Source organism: Myxocyprinus asiaticus, chromosome 44 (assembly GCF_019703515.2).
Source record: "Myxocyprinus asiaticus isolate MX2 ecotype Aquarium Trade chromosome 44, UBuf_Myxa_2, whole genome shotgun sequence".
Classification (NCBI taxonomy): Eukaryota; Metazoa; Chordata; class Actinopteri; order Cypriniformes; family Catostomidae; genus Myxocyprinus; species Myxocyprinus asiaticus.
The window spans coordinates 21087437-21102664 of record NC_059387.1 but is presented as its reverse complement, the minus strand read 5'-3'; the positions used below and the strand labels follow the sequence as shown (position 1 = coordinate 21102664).

At 37.9% G+C, this 15228-nt stretch overlaps 1 protein-coding gene across 2 annotated transcripts in view; it reads left to right on the top strand.

Annotated features, from left to right (window-relative positions):
* Positions 1-15228, top strand: part of LOC127434788 (CTD small phosphatase-like protein) — a 66690-nt gene that overhangs the window by 24979 nt on the left and 26483 nt on the right. The gene's annotated exons all lie outside the window — the stretch shown is intronic.

Genomic DNA, 15228 nt, shown 5'->3' with positions numbered 1-15228 from the left:
GGTGTATACCAAGTTTTGTGCAAACCGGGCAAACAACCTAGGACAAGTTTGAAAAAGTAGGTTTTTCAAGTGGTAGAAAACGTTTCTTGCGGAAATGGAAATCCATGTGACCATATTATTTTGGGTCACTGATGGATTCAGAGAAACTACAAAATGTAATTTTAGCTTATACTTTTCCAGAGTTATTAGCAAAAACACGAATTAGCTTATTATAGCACCACCGTGTGGTTGATTCTCACAAAATTTTATACACAGCTTAGTGTAGAGCCCATGGGCGGCTCCAGGGCTGGGCTACCGGGGCTTAAGCCACGAATGTTTTCCATAAAGCCCTGAATGTTTTGATTTATCTTTTTGTAGTGATTGGGTATCAAGTTGATATGAAAACATATTACATTTTTATTATTTTAACATTACATTTTAAAGTTAGGGTAATATACTGTATATAAATGAATGATTCCTGTCTTTCTATGGTATTGACAACACCAAATACAGACTCAATTCATTACCCATGAGCTGTCTTGTTGGCAGCTGCTTACCAGCTCTCATGTAGCCTTTGTGTGCGCATGCAAGAAGAGAGTTTGCGGCATGTGATTGCAGCTGTGTGTCTTGGAAACTGTGTTGAGTTGGTCCATCCAGATGCAGTAAGTACCAAATATTTAGATGTATAACCCTGAAAACAAGGAGTAATATACAGATGTATTCGAGGAATTTGCTAACTTTAAAGTCAAGAGCCAGGACATTTGCGTGTTTATTAAAACTCTTAAGACACGATGCAATAAATATAGCAAACTTTAGGCGATCTAGCTATTATTTTTAATCTCTAGTACCAATTTAGTATGTTTACAAGCTGCTTTCTTGTAAATAAACTTGAGCACCTGACGAATCAATGAAAACTGTATACATCCAGACACATTGTGTGTCAAACTACGGAAACCCGAAAGGGACAAAATAGTGTTTTTTTTTTGTTGTTGTTTTTTTTAAAATCACGTTATAAAATATAGATGTTAAAAGCATGCAATTTCTGATCTTTGTGCGTATCTGAGACAAAAGTTAATGAGACTTTTTTTAGTTTACTATATAAATGACATACCATAGATGTATTCAGGTTTTTATTATAAAGTATTATATTCTGATATTTCAAAGGGTGGGCCCCATATCCACAGAGGTCTGGGCTAAGCCCCGAATGTTCACTGACCCTAGTACTGCCCCTGGTAGAGACCCTTGTGTATGATAAGTTTCACGACCATCGGCCATTCACAATTCAAGTTATTAGGTGCTGAAGTTTGATTGGCTGCTGGCGGCCATTTTTGTTGATTTGTCGAATCAATATTTTAAGGATATGTTAGCATATTTAATTTGAACTTTGTCGATAAAAGGACTGCAGAGTTATTACAGTTTTTTTTTTTAGTTGTAGCGCCCCCATGGGTAGAATTTTAGCATCCTCAACATGGCCTGTTGACTGTGTACCCGGTTTCGTTACGTTTGTACTTTGCGTTGAGTAGATATTGATCAATGAAACAAAGTGTGTTCTACTGAAGGAATTGTATGGCTAATATCTTCAGGACGATTTGACATATCTAAATTCTTTTGATAAGTTTTTGTGAGGAGGGTCTGTAGATGTATACCAATATTCGTGTGAATCGGAAAAAAGAACTAGGAGGAGTTAAAAAAAGTCACAAAATTCAAAATGGCAGAAAACATTTTATAGATGGAAATGAAATCTGATATATATCAGATATACATTTGTAGGGCTTGACTCAAGGAATCAGATGAAAAAATAATTTAGATTCTAGCCCTTACAGTTGTGGAGATATTAGCACAAATGTAAAAGTGCTTATTATAGCGCCACCTAAGGTCAGATACGGGTGTGTTTATGTGCCAGAGTAGCAGTTGGGATTTGAGACCATCCTGCCAAGTTTGGATCTTTAGGACTTACGGTCTCTGACGCCCAGACACTTTTAGGGCAGAAAAAAAAAAAGAAATATAGCCACAAGCGACTATTGTCGGGGGCCAAGCACATATGGCGAGATGACCAAAACAAACAAATTTGACAGAAAATATCCTGTGGATGCTGTGGACAGCTATTTTGGTGTGATATTTCACCTGCTTTGAGCACAGCTGCAAAAATAGGATTGTCTTAAGTTATAGCGCCCCCTAGCATAAAAAATGAATAAAACCCATTATGTTACCTCAGAGTGTTCTCTTGTCCATGTGTACAAATTTAGTTAAGTTTGAAAATTGCATTCACAAGATACAGGCTAATTAGTCATTATAGGCCACGGCCAAAACATATTTGCTTATATCTTTGGAACGATTTGACGCATCAAAATTCTTTTGATAATTTTTGTCAGGAGGGTCTGTAGATGATATATACCAAGTTTTGTAAGAATCGGCAAAGGACGAGTTCGAAAAAGTATGTTTTCGAATAAATAAAAAAATTAAAAAAAAAGTTTCTGAACAAAAAGCATGCAGAACACCAGAACCCCCACCGCCCAAATAAACTGAAGTTTATTGCAATAAAAAGGACCATCTATCACAAAGATCACCAATATAAATGTGTTTCGTTCTCAATTGTATTAGTGTATAATATGCACAGTTTTACCATTAGCTATGTAGTAGATATTAAAATTAATCTTCAATTATTTGTATTTTTTATGAGCATATGAATATAACGCTAATTTCACCATATTATTTGATATCCTAAAAGTGTAGTAAAATATTTTATTTTGTATTACTTTTAATTTATTTACTTTTATTTTTACAATGTAATTCATGTTCATATTAATTTGAGTTCATTCAATGTGGGACTTTTATTTTGAAAAATTATGTTGCCAACAGATGTCCAAAAGCGCTTGCCGTAGCCATTCACTTTGTACTTTGGTTTTGTTTGTTGTCAGTCTGCGCTGAACTTCAGACTGTTCACAGTACAATTCATTAAACCCACACAGATCCGCAGCAGCCAATAAACAAGCCAAATTTGACTTTAGAAACCAGCATCATTATCTGCACACAATTAATACAGATTTGAAGCACTGAACAGCACCAGCTACAGCAACATATCCACAAATGTGATATGCTCCATCATTTGAGTGAGAAGTAGATTTATGAGAAACACGATTTTAGCTTCAGCTTTCAATTGGTCACTTTAAATCACCAAATTCAAACAATAAATATTTTATTCATGCTCTTTATTGCTGTGTGTGACAGATTGCAGTAAAATTCAAACAGAGCAGGGCAAAATGCTCTTGCTCTCCAACAGAGCACGAACAAAAACCCGAATGAACATCAGAGGCTATGTTGAAAGAAACAAAGCCATATAGTTTCACTACATTGTACATGGCACTGACTGCTGAACAACTTTGCTTCGAGCTGCACTCTCGATACGTGAGTACCGCCTTCTTTGATTTGATTGGTCATTTCAAAAGACATTGACGAGTGGTTTTAAATCACTAAGCATGTTAAAAATTTGCTGAATTAAGATGCATGGACCATTTAACCATTATTTTATCCTTGCAACATACACACACACACACACACACACACACACACACATATATATATATATATATATATATATATATACAATAAATATAGATAATAGGATGATGTTTTAAAGATGCATGTATATTATTTTTATTTATTTTTTCTCCCAATTTGGAATTCCCAATGTGCTTTTTTTTTTTTAAGTCCTCATGGTTGCATAGAGATTCGTCTCAGAGTTGCCTCCACGTCTGAGACCATCAGCCCGCGCATCTTATCACGTGGCTTGAGCGCGTTGCCACGGAGACATAGCGCGTGTGGAGGCTTCACGCCATCCACTGCGGCAACCATGCTCAACTCACCACACGCCCCACCGAGAACGAACCACATTATAGCGACCACGAGGAGTCTACCCCATGTGACTCTACGCTCCCTAGCAACCGGGCCAATTTGGTTGCTTAGGAGACCTGGCTGGAGTCACTCAGCATGCCCTGGGATTCGAACTAGCGAACTCCAGGGGTGGTAGCCAGCGTATTTTACCACTGAGCTACCCATGCCCCCCTGATGTATGTATATTATTAATATATAATTTATATTACGTAATCAGTACATATGACTACTTAGATTATTCCAAAGGAAGAAAAAAATACATCTATGTCAGATAGAGCTATAGAGAGACGGAGATGAGAGATGTAACGGGTGTTTTTAAGCATTTCTGTTCACCCAGCAGCTGAGTAGTTCAGTGGTTCACAAAGCAATTGTTTTTTTGTTTTTGTTTTTTTTTTGCTATTTCTGCTGAAAGGTCCTGTAATATGAGCCTCACAATGTGATGAGGCAAAATCAGATCGCTCCTATATCACGCGTAGCACTAGTGTGCTTCCTTGTTCAAAAACAGGAGCGAAAGCTTAATCACATTGCATGTTTGCAGAGATTGCTCTTTTTATATAGATGTATCGACATTATTACAAATTAACAGGTTGAAGTTCAGCAAAAATGCGACAGCACTCTGTTCACTGAGTGCTCACTCTAAACTCCACACGTGTTCACTGAGCCGCGGAATGCTGCGAGAGAAGCTGTAGCACTGATGATCTAAGGCTTCGTGCACACCGCAGCTGAATGTGGCCCAGATCTGATTTTTTGCTCAAATCTGATTTTTTTTAAGGTTGTTCACATGACATTTTAAATGTAGCCCAAATCAGACACTGTCTGAACAGCTGACACTCTTAAACTGACCCACATGCGTTTAACACTCCTTGAGCATGCATATAACAAACTCCGGCATGTTCATCATGATAGTATGAATAATGAATTAAATAAAACATTTTATTATCCATTTTTAATGCAGATAGGTCACATGTCTATCTGATATTATGTCCGCGAGTGAAAGACCGTTGATGGATAAAGTATTTTTATGTAGTCATTAATATTACCTATGAGCGAAAAACACCATAAAATGGAAAGACAGCAGGAAAAATGGCATTACATATATGTAATGTAAGAAGAGTTATCTTTATTTATTTCATATTTCCGTTTACTGGCTTGCATTCGTCTTTTGATACAATTTGAGAAATATAGAAACTGTGTTTTCTGAGTGAGTGACAAGCAAAGAGCGCCGTTATATAAATCTACATCTGTATCTTTTCATCCGCATATTTAACGTGCAAGCCAAATGAATCGCTGAACCCAGCCGTTGAAGCCTATACTTGTATTTTCTTTCCTTAAAAAGAAACTGAATGCATTAACATGCACTTAAAAGTTTATAAATATAACAGGCGTATATATGCTGGAAATCCAGTGTGCAAATGACGAATGTTGAATGTAAAAGTCACATTTAATCTGACCTGGCTGTTCACATCGAAGACACATTGGAAAAAATCTGATACGTTTCTGATTTAATTCCACATATTGAAATGGTGATTCAAAGCGCTTTTGTCTGTTCACACGATCAACCAATTAACAGATATGTGTCACATGTGAGTGAAAAATCTGATTTTGGCCACATTCAGCTGCGGTGTGAACGTAATATTACGATTGAAAGCGGAAAAAATTGTGTGCAATCCCCTGCCAAATTCCATGCTCATTTTGTATTAAATGACACAGACTTTTGCTATATCACAAATATAGCAAGGTATATATATATTGTTTTGTTGGTTATTGATGTTTTAAACTGTCTGCTTGTCCGGAAATGGAAATTCAAGTGACCATATCAATGTGGTGCACTGGTGGATTCAAAGAAGATACATATTTGTATTGTAGCCTATACGGTTCCGGAGTTATGAGCAAAAACGCGAATTAGCTAATTATACCGCCACTGTGTAGCCGATTGTCACAAAATTTGATGCGGCTTTGAGTTGACACCCTGCTTATTAATTTCCATAACCCTCAGCCATTCCCAATACGAGTTATAAGGTGCTGAAATTTGATTGGCCGTTGGCAGCCATTTTTGTTCATTTGTCGAATCTTTTTTTTTTTAAAGAATATGTTAGCATTTGAACCAAAGAAAATGCATATTTAATTTGAACTTTTTCTCTCAAACGGCTGTAAAGTTATGACAGTTTTTTTTTTTTTGTTGTAGCGCCCCCTATGGGTGAATCTGTACGAAACTTTGCTGACGTCTTATAAACATCCTGTTAACTATGTGTACTGAGTTTGGTTACTTTTGGAGTTTGCATTGAGTAGATATTGATCAATTACTCATTGTGTTAAACCGAAGGAATTGTATCGGTAATATCTCCGGAACGATTTCACGTATCAATATTTTTATACATTTTTGTCAGGGGGATCTGTATATGATGTATATGTATCCAGAGATATGAGTCAAAACGTAAAAGTGTTTATTATAGTGCCACCTAGGGTCAGATGGGTGTGTGTTTGTGTGCCTGAGTAGTGGGGGGTGGAAGGTTTGGGATCATCCTGCCAAGTTTGGAATCTCTACGACTTATGGTCTCTGATGCCCAGACACTTAAGGCAGAAAAAAAAGAATAAGAAAAATAAGAAAATCAGTACAAAAACAATAGGGTTCCAGCACCTTTGGTGCTTGGACCCCTAAAAAGGGTGCATATGATATTAAAGCTCGTTTACAGAAAATGTATCTTAGGTAAAAGTCTTTTTGTCTTGTGGCACTGCCAGTTTTGTTTTGTTTTTTCACATGTTTAAGTAAAATAAGTTAAAAATCCTGCCAGTGCCACAGAAAAGAGGATGAAATGCACTTATATTTAGGATAGATTATCTGATAACAAGCATTACTAATTTCCTAAAGAGTTTTACTTATGAGGTAAATGCATCTTGTTTTAATAATTAACCGAAAAGACAACTGTCAATTAAATGTCATTGTTACAAGAACTGATGGGCTCTTGTCAGCTTTTCTGCAGGATTGTGAGTTCTTATCTCCACACTCATTCAGCTGTGATACCTCTACTTTGTTTGACAAATAATTGCATTCATGCAGTATTGAATACAGCTGTCTGTTAACTAGACTTTGTGGTGTGAGGCTGAATTTGAATAGAATACATAACACGTCATGCTCTTGCAGAGAACATCAAAGACAGAGAGAGAGAGAGGGCATTGCCATGCAAACTGATGGTCACATTCCTGTGGCCAGCCAGAGAATATGTTTTTAGGTGTGTGTGTGTGTGTGTGTGGAGAAAACCCTGGCTATGTTTGGAAAAGCCTTCTGTTTACTGCATATTGTGCAGTATACTTGTGGAGGCGAGGGCGTGGTCAAACGCCCGTCTGGTGAGAGAAGAAGCAGTAAAGGGGTTCACCTGAGATGAATTTGCTGGTAAGTGGTAATTACTGTTTCTGTGTTTGCAGAGAGACGGAGGAGATAAAAACGGCCCTGTGAACAGAGAGAGCGAGAGGGGCACATGAGAGACTGCGTGTATGCTTCTGAGTGTTTTGTGTATGCTGAAAAACCATCCTTTGTTGTGTGTAAGCTGAAAAGCGATTTTTTTCTGTTTGAGAATTAAAAGTCTGACTCACGTGAATCGTGGAAACCGGCTCCCGCTTCCTCCTTTTCCTGTCCGACAATGAACTTTGTTACAATAATGTATACTGCCTATTAATTTAAATAAAATACACAGTATGCATTATGCAATAATAATCATTTTAAGCAGCATGCTACATTGTTGTTGTCACATGACCTCACCATGATGCATGTTTACTTCAGCAATTAAACATGCCGGCCAGTTATCTTCTCGGAAATGTAATTTACAAAATTTTGTGTAAAAATGAGCAAACCGCATACAGTCCAACCAAATAAGTCAAGAAAAAGATTGTAAATTGCGGTTGGTATTTCTCCCCATTTATTCTGGAAATGGGAGGTTGAGCGCATTGCATTGTAGGATACAGTTCCCAGCAGTGTGTTGTATACTGGCCGTTTTAGCAGTTTTACTAGGTCATTCCATGCATACTGAAAAGTAGGATGCTATGCACCGTATACATACTATTAATGTATTTCTGAAAAAGTAGCCCCTGTTTGTGCTGGGTGTTTGTTTAGGGGGCTGGTATAGGGTAAAAAGCACTTCCTGCAGAGGCTTCATAACACTGGCTGTGATCTTGTATGTCCCCTCCCTACATCACCCTGTCTCTCATATAGTCCTTCCCACCTGCATATTTTTAGACTGCCATGCAGGGCAAGCGACCAAGGCGGGAAAATACCAACAGCCTTAAAATGGAGGCGCTGGAGGGAGGGATCGCTCAGCACTAAGCGATTTGGTTGTGCTGTAGTAAAAATACCTCCACTTAAATCTCCACACTCTTAAAGGCACCTCTGCTTAAAAGGGCAACTTTACATTTGTGAAGGAAAGGGACAGGGGTTTGTGCCCCTGTAGCCCCTGTTCTGTGCATGTCAGTGCACCTCATTATGCCACAGAGCCCAGCTTGTCAGCAAACAGGTGGTTATTTTTGGGTTGAAAGTCAGAGAATCGAATGCCTCTGATTGTTTGGAGAATCTGTGTTTAAGTACAAAACCACTCAACACCTCAGATTAGTTCCACATAAATAACACTACAGTCTGTTTACAGTCACTTGCACCAGGTGTGACTATTCTTTTGCAATGAAAGGGCCATTTTCTACACGACTGTAGAATTTGACATATATTTATTGTTTTGTTTTTTGTTTTTGTTTCTAAAAACAGTCACTATTTTGCTTCTTCACCATTAAGGCTTCTATATGTAAATGATGTTAATTAAAAAGATATGAAGTAGTATTGGCTTACCTTTTGCATATGAAATGAGTAACAATTCAGTAAATGCATTTCCTGAATATTCAATAGTCTTTTAGTCATACAGGTGGTTTATAATGACTCGAGTTTCTTGTTTGGGGATCACCATAAGGACAAACGTAATAAGGCTTAACTGAGTTCTTGTCAACCTCATTAAGTGTTGCCACTGTACCAGGCCTCAGGTAGCTGATTTTCTTATGGTCTGATGCTCTCTGTGACCTTCTTTGTTTTCCAAATCGTAATCAGACACATGCTGTTAGCTATTACCATAATGCTTCTGCCATTATGAGATTGAGACTGTTTGGCTCACAGCTTTTATTTTATTTAACCTTTATGTAGGAAGGTTAGACCCATCGATAATGCTTCTGCCATTATGAGATTGAGACTGTTTGGCTCACAGCTTTTATTTTTATTTAACCTTTATGTAGGAAGGTTAGACTCATCAAGAATTAAAAACACATATCTGGCCAAGACCAGCAGCTGTACAAACATTTCAAACAAAAACTCAATCGAAATACACATTTAGTTAAGGCATGTACATTCTAATGACTCAGAGTCCATGGAATATAATTACATTTAAGTAAGCAAATGATTAAACTTCATTTTATAGGCCATTCCAAATCTGAGCTTTAGGGACAGATATAGACATAGAATTCTGGAACTTAAGGCCATAGCTGGGAACCTGGAACCTGTTGTACAGGGTGCGAATTACACGATGACCTTGTGATTTATTTATACACTTTACGTTAAGGTTATATACGCTGTAAAAAAAAAAATCATGTTGTTTTTACAAAAAAAAAAAAAAAAAAAACTGGCAGCTGTGGTTGCCAGAATGATTATGCAAAAAAATACAGTAAAAATGTAATCAACTTTGATATTAACCTTCTGAAACTGTAAAAATCAACTTTTTACTTTATAAGCTAGTGTTAATCAGCATAAAAATTACAGAAGAGCACATGATGACATGAAGTTCACCAATAGAGGCTCTTCCAGGAGCAATGACCAGTAAACATGTAGAGACAGTGCTCAGTGTCACTCACACAGACATTAACACCATCAGGGTAACACATTAAGTAAACTACATTAAATATAAAACAGAACACCCTAATGTATGTAACTGATATTAAACATAAGGAATATTAAACATAACTATTCTCATAAAATATAATGAAATATGATGGGTCATGCAAGGAATTGTGGGAACACCCGATTATTGTTTTTTTTTTTTTACTGTAATTTTAGCAATAATTTACATGTACTCTCTTGTTAAACATAATATACATTTTTACCATAATTATACAGGAAAAATCATACTTTTTAAATCTAAATTTTTATTTTTACAAAATATACATATTTTTTAAAAAATATTGTCTTAAAATATATTTTTTAAAATTTACTGTATATTTTACAGTTAATACTCAGTTAAAAAGAAATTCTGTAGCACTTTTACAGTTTAAGTTACAGACATTTTTTTACAGTGTACGTTAACACATGTAACATGTATTACATTCAAAATTAGGTTTCAAGAAATAACAATGAATATTTTTTCACACATTTGCTCATCTTGGAGTTCTTGGTTTGTTACGTTAATTTACACGACTTGCCACGGTATCATAATTTTCACACCGGTGCGGCGTTCACATTCAATCGACTAACACCGATATTGCCACTGGTTAGACACTAAGTGGTACTTAGTGATTCAGATCCCTGAATTTTCCACTTCTTAATAAGTGATTGAACAGTACTGACTGGTATTTTCAAGGCTTTGGATATCTTTTTATATCCTTTTCCATCTTTATAAAGTTCCATTACCTTGTTACACAGGTCTTTTGACAGTTCTTTTCTGCTCCCCATGGCTCAGTATCTAGCCTGCTCAGTGCATCCATGTGAGAGCTAACAAACTCATTGACTATTTATACACAGACACTAATTGCAATTTAAAAAGCCACAGGTGTGGGAAATTAACCTTTAATTGCCATTTAAACCTGTGTGTGTGTCACCTTGTGTGTCTGTGACAAGGCCAAACATTCAAGGGTATGTAAACTTTTGATCAGGGCCATTTGGGTGATTTCTGTTACCATTATGATTTAAAAAGGAGCCAGTTAAAATAACGAAGTGGTTAAAAAACATGTATAACCACCTTTCATTTACCGTCACGCAAATATCCATCTGTGACAACTGCGGAAAATTACTAATACAAATTAAGATTCTAAATGTGAACATAATAATTTATAATGATAATAATCACTAATATAAATCATGGTTCGAGGTGAACGTATTTTTGTATTAATTTAAGTTTTAATTGATTCCATTGATTCCACGCATGGACAGAGCGCAGCGAATGTAAGTGTCTAAAATGCTTGTGTACAGTTCATTTGATTGATATAATGTACCTTCTTTAACTTAATGCTGATGATTCGAATTTATGAAGCAAGTTGTTTTCTGAAATAACAAAAAATAACCACAAATCTAACAAAAAAGCTGAAATAAAAGCTTGCGTTTTACCTGTCAATCAGACACACTTGGAAGCTGTGTTCTTTACTATAGCAACAATAATAGGCTGTGGGCGCGTTTTCTCAGAATTATCATTGGCCGGTAGAAAGAAAAAGAAAGAAACAAAACATGCTCTATTTGACCTTATCACGCTCTATTTGAAATGAAAATAAGATAAATGTTCTCACGTCATACAGAATACCATTTTTATTTCTCTCCCCTTTTCTCCCCAATTTGGAATACCCAATTCCCAATATGCTTTAAGTTCTCGTGGTGGTGTAGTGACTTGCCTCAATCCAGGTGGCGGAGGACAAATCTCAGTTGCTTCTGCATCTGAGACAGTCAATCCTCGCATCTTATCGTGTGGCTTGAGCATGTTACCACGGAGACCTAGTGCATGTGGAGGCTCACGCTATTCTCCGCGACATCCACGCACAACTCACCACGTGCCCCACCGAGAGCGAGAACCACACTGTAGCAACTCTAGGTGTGATAGTCAGTGTTTTTACTTGCTGAGTTACCCTGCCCCTTTGCTGGGTGAATTTAATGCAAGAGTAGGGAGGAATATGCAAACTTGGGAAGGAGTGATTGGACATCACAGCATTGGGCAAGTAAACAGCAATGGCCTGAGGCTTCTTACCCATCTCACTATTACCAATACCATCTTTCAACAGAAAAACAAATAAGAACATGGATGCACCCTAGGTCCAAACACTAACACCTTATAGACTACATCATAGTCAGGCAGGCATAACTCAGGGATATTTTGCTTACTCGTGCAATGAGAAGACAGAATGCTGGACAGACCATCGCTTATTGCTGGCAAAAGTTAGACTGCAAGTGCGCCCCTTAAGACGCACAAAGGGACCAAAAAATAAGAAATTCAACTGCCACAAACTAGACAACGTCAACATTGTGAATAACTTCCGTTGTTCTGTAGCAGAAACACTGGATGCTTCAGATGACAATACGACATCAGGGGTTGGCATTGATGAAAAGTGGTCCACATTTAGCTCCGCTTTCTATGATGCTACTGCCAATACCATCAGGTTTCAGACCAAAAAGCATAAAGATTGGTTTGAGAATTCCAGCACAATCAGCTCCCTCTTTAGCAATAAACATAAAGCTCATAGAGCAGCCCTTAACAATCCACACTCACAAGCACTGAAAAAGCAATGGCAGGGTCTTAAAAATAAAGTACAAACTACCCTTTGAGACCTGCAAAATGAATGGTTGATTGCAAAAGCATATGAAATTAAAATGTTTGCAGATAAAAACGACATGCGCAATTTCTATGATGCACTAAAGACATTCTATGGCCCCCGGAATTGCTCAATGTCCCCTGTTAGGTCAACGGATGGCACAACCCTCATTAAAGACCAGACTTTAATAGTGGAGTGCTGGAAGGAACACTTCAATCAATTGCTAAACCAGCCTAATGAAGTGGACCCGGAAGTTATGCAGAAATTTCAGGGATTACCCACATTCGAATATCTTGATGAACCACCAACTTTCATTGAAGTCAGAGCTGCCATCAGAACCATAAAAAACAAGAAGTCATCTGGTCCTGACAGTATTCCAGCAGAGATCCTAAAGAGGGAGGTTACCTCTGCACAAGAGCACTGCACCAGTACATCACAGAGGCCTGGGACCAGGAATGCATTCCCCAATGCCGGAAGGATGCTAACACAGAGACCATCTACAAAAACAAGGGAGATAAATCCATCTGCTCCAACAGTAGGGGAATTGCACTTATGTCTATTGCCGGAAAAGTTTTGGCTAAGGTCATGTTCAAAAGATTGACTCAGTCTGTGTCAGAATACATCATGCCGGAGTCGCAGTGTGGATTTCAGAAAGACAGAGGTACTGTTGACATGATTTTTGTCACTAGGCAACTTCAAGAGAAATGTAGGGAACAACATCAAGACTTGTTTATTGCATTTGTAGATCTGTCAAAGGCATTTGACAATGTAAACTGAGAACTGGGGAGGTACTTCAGAAATTTGGTTACCCAACTAAATTCCTCACACTCCTCAGCCAGTTCCACACAGGAATGATGGCCCATGTCGCAGTTGGGGGGCAGAGGTCAGAGCCTTTCACTGTGAAATTCTGGAGTCAGGCAGGGCTATGTGATGCCTCATGTTCTATTTAATATCTTCCTCGCCTGTATGTCCACATTGTTGCATAGGAAGATTGAGGGGAAGGCAGGAGTCACCATTCATTTCCATCTTGATGGCAACATCTTTAACATCAGAAGACTGCAGGCTATGACTAAGCTCAGATCCAAGGAAATAGTTGAACTGCAGTACGCTGATGACTGTGCCCTGGTGGCTGACACCCCAGAGGCCCTTCAAGCCACCATCTCAGCTGCTGTCACTGCCTACCAACGAATGGGTTTGGCAGTTAATGTTCAGAAGACTGAGGTCATCTGTAAATGGCACACTGCACCACCATTGCCCACCCCTCCCACTTTCTCAGTACAAGAGCAACAACTAGCCACAGTGCCACAATTCAAATACTTGGGCAGCATAATTTCTAACAACTGCACACTAGATGAGGAAATTCAAAATCGCCTCAAACAAGCATCTGAATCTTTTGGTAGGTTCAGAAAAAGAGTTTTTGAAAACCACAATCTCAACCTCCATACCAAGGTGCTTGTATATCATGCAGTCTGCATTTATACCCTCCTGTATGGGTGCAAAACATGGATTCACCATATTAAAGCCTTAGAGGCCTTTAACATCCAATGCCTCCAGAAGATCCTTTCAGTCACATGGAATGACACAATTCCACATACAAAAATCCTTTGTTGCACTAACAGCACCAGCATCGAATACATACTACACCAACAGCAGCTTAGATGGCTTGGATAAGTCCTATGCATGCTTGATAGCTGTCTTCCTTGTAGAATCCTTTGTGGCCAGTTATGCCATGGTCAGCGCTTGCCGGAGGGGCAGAAAAAGAGATTTAAAGACCAGCTCAAGACCACACTGAAGCGGTGCAACATCAAACCATATGCAGTAGAATACCTTGCTGTTTGTCGTTTGCTCTGGTGATCTGAGTGCATAAAGGGATTGAAAAAATTTAGGAAAATCGTAATCAACGCCTCCAACAGAGACGGGAAAAAGGGCACAATGCTAAACCTGCCTCCTCTAGCCAAACATTCATATGTTCTGTATGCAACCGAATCTGCAAGTCAAAGATTGGATTGTACAGTCACCAAAAAACTCATAAATAAAGGAGAAGATGGTCATCATCGGACTACGGTGGACAACCACAAGCTGTCAAGAGTTACGTGTTTTTCCAGTCACAATAATACCTGGCCTGCACACCTCACAAGATCACCTGTGGTGAGCCAATTTTTCCAGTCTTTCTCTGTGTTTATTATCCAGCAAGTCAATTGGGATGATATACAGTATTGCAATGTTTCACTCACTTGTTTCTTATTCATCTTAACTGGACTTCAGTGCTTTGCGTAAAAAGTTCTGAATGTACTGTTTTACTCCATCATAGAGCAATGTGAGTGAATAGCGTACTTTGGTTCCAGTGTGTTTATCATTTCGTGAAAACTAGCTGTACGGAGGATCTGTATGGACATCCATACAATTGAAAACCCTAACTCAATTGAAACAAGCTATAGACTTTTATTCTTAGCTTATTCTGAGTTTGTATTTTGGTCGAATAGATATAATTGAGCGTTTGTTTACATAATGCGGCAGTACATTTCATCCTCTAATACACTGGCTGGCTCTAATAGATGGTTAATCTCTTTTTTTTTTTCCCTAAATATTATTAATGCGAAAAAATTTAGCTAAAAATATTGATACCTGAAGTTAAAATATCAGATACAGTTTTCTGAGGGAAAATATTGCAGGACTTTGAAATACCGACATTTTTTTTTTTTTTTTCCTCTAGAGTCTGTGCATGCATCATGACAGACAATTAAACCAAAGCAACTCAGTGTTTTGTGACCTTTAACATCATGCAAGTGTTTGTATAGCAGCTATAAACTATTCACTTTAGAAAAGAAT